Source organism: Palaemon carinicauda, chromosome 34 (genome assembly GCF_036898095.1).
Source record: "Palaemon carinicauda isolate YSFRI2023 chromosome 34, ASM3689809v2, whole genome shotgun sequence".
Taxonomy (NCBI): Eukaryota; Metazoa; Arthropoda; class Malacostraca; order Decapoda; family Palaemonidae; genus Palaemon; species Palaemon carinicauda.
In genome coordinates this window covers 74968252-74973188 of record NC_090758.1, presented here as the reverse complement: position 1 = coordinate 74973188, position 4937 = coordinate 74968252, and positions in this window count along the sequence as shown.

The window sequence follows — 4937 nt, the reverse complement described above, 5'->3', positions numbered from 1 at the left end:
ATGTCAATACAAATAATCCAAAGGAAATAACGAAGAATAATTATATTATTAGACAAAATAAAAAAGATAAAATTACGTTGAATATCAGTCGTGATTTTGAATAATAAAAACCAAAGATAACTTCGTATTTCGCATGTCAATTTATTCATAAGAATTTAACAAAAATAGTAATCATCTTTCGAATATAACAGAGGATTGAGATGAATGATAATCACACGAGGAAGAAGATTTAAAAAAAAGAAATAAATATTGTCATTGAAATATCTGCCGAGGAGAATTTTATGGAAGGCTCTAAATTTCGTTCGAAATTTTCGCGTGACCTTTGACCTATAATATTTTCTCACGCTTTCCAAAATTGTGATAGATGAGCTGGAGGTTTATTTCGAATATTCTTTGGAGGTATTAGATAGTGTTTTAATGTGTATGATTAATTTTATTTTGGTTTCTGAGTAATTTTGGTTTTTCTCTTCATTGGTAATTTGTATAAATTTGTTATTGGTGATTTTTTTTTGCTTGCTTATATATGTGTATATATATACTATATATATATATATATATATATATATATATATATATATATATATATATATAGGATATATATATATATATCACATCATCTTCATCATCATCTCCTACGCCTTTGGACACAAAGGGCTTCGGTTAGATTTCGCCAGTCGTCTCCATATTGAGCTTTTAAGTCAATGTTTCTCCATTCACGCTTCATAGTCCTCAGTCAGGTAGGTCTGGGTCTTCCAATTCTTCCATTGCCTTTTGGAGCCCAGTTGAAATTTTGGTGAATTGATCTCTCTTGGGGAGTACGAAGAGCATGCCCAAACCATCTCCATCTGCTCCTCAACTTGATCTCATCCACATAAGGAACTGCAGTAATCACTCTTATAGTTTCATTTCTGATCCTATCCTTCCATTTGTGTACATATATATATATATATATATATATATATATATATTATATATATATATATATATAAATATTATATATACTCCTATATATATATGTATATAAATGTATATATATCTATATATATAATATATATATATATTATATATATACTCTATGTATATATATATATATATATGTATATATGTATATATATATATATATGTATATTTATGTACATATATGTATATATTATATAATATATATATATATATATATATATATATTATATATATATAGTATATATATATATATATATAATGTGTGTGTATGTATTTGTTTGTGTTCCTGGGTAAATAATACAAGTAGGTTTCAATCCAAACTTATTTTTTCAAATTTAATTACCACTCTTACGAAAATGATAATCATAATTAAAAAAAACGATTAAATATAAAGTAAAAGAGTAAAATAATTATCAATTAATACAATCCAGACATGCTTTGATCTTCCCAATTAGTGAAGGTCTGATTAATCAGGCTTATCAATCTCTAATCACTAATGGCTAATTATCGTCTAAGATTTCTGTTGTTGTCGTGATCTGCGATTAGGTGCAGCACAAAATCTTCAAGATGCTCCGCCTACAAGCGCTGTGATTGGCCGCAACTCGAATGTTCTTCGAGATGCTCCGCCCACAAGTGTTGTGATTGGCTGCAACTCGAATGTTCTTCAAGATGCTCCGCCCACAAGCTTTGTGATTGGCTGCAACTCGAATGTTCTTCAAGATGCTCCGCCCACAAGCGTTGTGATTGGCTGCAACTCGAATGTTCTTCAAGATGCTCCGCCCACAAGCGTTGTAATTGGTTGCAACTCGAATGTTCTTCAAGATGCTCCGCTCTCAAACGTTGTGATTGGCTGCAACTCGAATGTTCTTTAAGATGCTCCGCCCACAAGTGTTGTGATTGGCCATAACTCGAATGTTCTTTAAGATGCTCCGCCCACAAGCGTTGTGATTGGCCGGCACTCGAATGGTCTCTGCTCCGCCCTGGGCCCGCTTCACTTGCAAATAAACATTATCTCGTTGCTCCTCTGTTCTTCTAAGCTGCGGTGGGTAGCCACTAAAACAGCAGAATTACTTATAATCTCTTTTTATTATTGGTATTATCTTGTTTACATGAATCGGGTGTGAGAAGGTAGTGGCCTATCACGATGCTTTGGGCGGAGTATGTTAAAGATTTTTGGCTGCACCGCGTGACCTCCGTTTGACCACAAGAATGTTAACTGTTTCTCTTTTTTTGTGGTACGCTTAAAGTAAAAACGCCGGGGGCGTTATCTTTGAAAAGGCCCATAAAACTCCGTCAGATGGGATATAATCTTCGAAGTAGTTATATTAACTTGGTATAAAAGGGTATAGTCCTGGTTAAAATACATATAATTGCATAAACTGGAACATCTAGTCTTTGCAGATCAACATGCTAGAGTATAAAGGACATTATTTTGTTTGTAACGGGATATACAACCTTTAAAATGACCCGTATAACCTAATAAGGAAGTTATAACATTGGTAAAATAGGCGCCTGTATCAAGGAGCTATAGCAGAATCTCCTTGTCGAATGAACAGCAGTGTTTACTAGGGCTTGTTCTCAACTACAGAAAATAATCAAATCACATTTAAATGAAAAAAATGCCTTTTCCAGGTTAAGTTTCTATATTGCCTTTATTTTCTTAATATCCTTCTACCCTACCCTTAGGTCTCTTTATTTCTTAAGCTGCGTTCACTGTCTCCAAGGGGACAGGATCTCTCTCCTTTTAGGAAGATTTCCATGTGAACGCAACCACGGAAAACCTGATCTTTTTCGCGCGTTTTCGTCTCAATGTTTTGATTGATTGACTTCTTGGCGTCGTTCAGTTGGATTAGTTGCAGTTATATCTCTGGATATTACGGAAATATGAATATATAAATAGAATAAAAATAGAATATGAAAGTATTAGCTAATCGTGAGGTATTTGAACTTTTTCTAAATAAGTAAGATTAGTTTATCAATTACGAATTTGAGATTTTCAAGACTACCACCCCGCCCTCTTTCTAATGAGACTAAAATTTTACCATATCAAAAGTTATATGTTAATTTATCACTTTTTGCTCCATATATATCATTTTTTAACCATATTTATCTGATTTAAGGGTTTAAAAACATCTTTTAACAGTTCAACACTGTCAGTCAAGTTGATTAAATCACTATAAACATACCGAGAGAGAGAGAGAGAGAGAGAGAGAGAGAGAGAGAGAGAGAGAGAGAGAGAGAGAGGAGAGGGGTAGATAGATAAAGAGGGAGAGAGAGAGGTAGATAGATAGAGAGAGAGAGAGAGAGAGAGAGAGAGAGAGATAGATAGATAGATAAAGAGAGAGATAAAGAAAGAGAGAGAGACAGACACAGAGAGAGAGAGAGAGGTAGATAGATAGATAGATAAAGAGAGATATAAAGAAAGAGAGAGAGAGAGAGAGAGAGAGAGAGAGAGAGAGAGAGAGGGTAGATAGATAGATAGATAGATAGATAGATAGATAAAGAGAGAGAGAGAGAGAGAGAGAGAGAGAGAGAGAGAGAGAGAGAGAGAGATAGATAGATAGATAGAGAGAGAGAGAGAGAGAGAGAGAGAGAAGAGAGAGAGAGAGAGAGAGAGAGAGAGAGAGAGAGAGATAGATAGATAGATAAAGAGAGAGATAAAGAAAGAGAGAGAGACAGACACAGAGAGAGAGAGAGAGGTAGATAGATAGATAGATAAAGAGAGATATAAAGAAAGAGAGAGAGAGAGAGAGAGAGAGAGAGAGAGAGAGAGAGAGAGGAGAGAGAGAGGTAGATAGATAGATAGATAGATAGATAGATAGATAAAGAGAGAGAGAGAGAGAGAGAGAGAGAGAGAGAGAGAGAGAGAGAGAGAGAGAGAGAGAGAGAGAGAGAGAGACCTTCAACCCAACAGGTGTCGAAATGAAGGAAATTTATTGAAACTAAATAAAAGTCCGCAATAATCAGTTGTGGAATCTGGTCAAATAATCTGGTTACTTAAATGAATAATGTAATTGTTCATTTAATTCTTTTTTTAATGAGGTGCTAAGGTCTCATTTGAACCCATTGCCTTCTGACTATATTGCTGACTTATCCTTTTTTTATTTAGATATATTTTTAGAATAAAAAATGCAATAAAAAAATTTATATTGGAAACGTCCCAGTCTGGGGATCATCTGGACTGGGGTTCGAGTCCCGCTCATGCTCGGTAGTTTCTTGTAGTGTCTGCAACCTGACCATCCTTGTGAGAGAGAGAGAGAGAGATAAAGAAAGAGAGAGAGAGATAGATATGGGGAGGTAGAGAGAGAGAGAGAGAGGAGAGAGAGAGAGAGAGAGAGAGAGAGAGAGAGAGATAGATAGATAGATAGATAGATAGATAAAGAAAGAGAGAGAGAGAGAGAGAGAGAAGAGAGAAGAGAGAGAGAGAGAGAGAGAGAGAGAGAGAGAGAGAGAGAGAGAGAGAGAGATAGATAGGTCTACCTGCTAAGTCATCTGCAGCCATTGCCTGTTCCTCCCTGGTCCTAGCTTGGGTGGAGAGACTATATATAGTCAGTCTCTAGGGCAATGTCACTGTCCCTTGCCTCTGCCATTCATGAGCAGCCTTTAAACCTTTAAATAGTTCATCTTTGAGTCTGGTCACTACCTGGATGGGTGACCAGCAAATAATGATTTTTCAGCTCGGTGATCTTATAACCTCAATTGCTCTCAACAGACCTTAGGAGACTTGTGCCAGGAGCTACGGGCCTCAGTGAATGTATGAAATTTGATAATCATTTTTTTTTTCCTGGAACTAGTACAAGATTATTATTATTAATATTATTAATTGCTAAGCTACAAACCTAGTTGGAAAAGCAAGATGCTATAAGCCCAGGGGCCCCAAAAGGGAAAATAGCTCAGTCAGGAAAGGAAACAAGGAAAAATAATATATTTTAGGAACAATGACAAATAAATATTTACTATATAAACTATGAAACTTT